This window comes from Cariama cristata, unplaced genomic scaffold (genome assembly GCF_000690535.1).
Source record: "Cariama cristata isolate BGI_N322 unplaced genomic scaffold, ASM69053v1 scaffold22380, whole genome shotgun sequence".
Lineage (NCBI taxonomy): Eukaryota > Metazoa > Chordata > Aves > Cariamiformes > Cariamidae > Cariama > Cariama cristata.
The window spans coordinates 16,295-16,545 of record NW_009596679.1 but is presented as its reverse complement, the minus strand read 5'-3'; the positions used below and the strand labels follow the sequence as shown (position 1 = coordinate 16,545).

The 251-nt window shown below is 69.3% G+C and overlaps 1 protein-coding gene across 1 annotated transcript in view; it reads left to right on the top strand.

Moving 5' to 3' along the window:
- Window positions 1–251, top strand: part of POLDIP3 (polymerase (DNA-directed), delta interacting protein 3) — a 13,704-nt gene that overhangs the window by 288 nt on the left and 13,165 nt on the right.

Below are 251 nucleotides of genomic sequence, written 5' to 3'. Positions count from 1 at the left end.
AGTCAGTGATGGGGCAGGCTGGGGCGGGGGTCTGTCCCTGTCCCCGTCCCCCCCCTGCACCCCCTGTGCCTGGCGCTGCACCGTGGGCTCAGGCCCCGGCAGGGCCGGCCTGCCCACCGCCTCTCCCCTTCCCTTCTCGGGCCCTTTTCATCTCTCTCTCGAGATTCCTGGGCACAGCCTGTCGCTTCACTAGTGCCTCCGACCTGCGCTTTCCCTGCTGCCTCCTCCCTCTCCCCGCCCATTAACCGAGC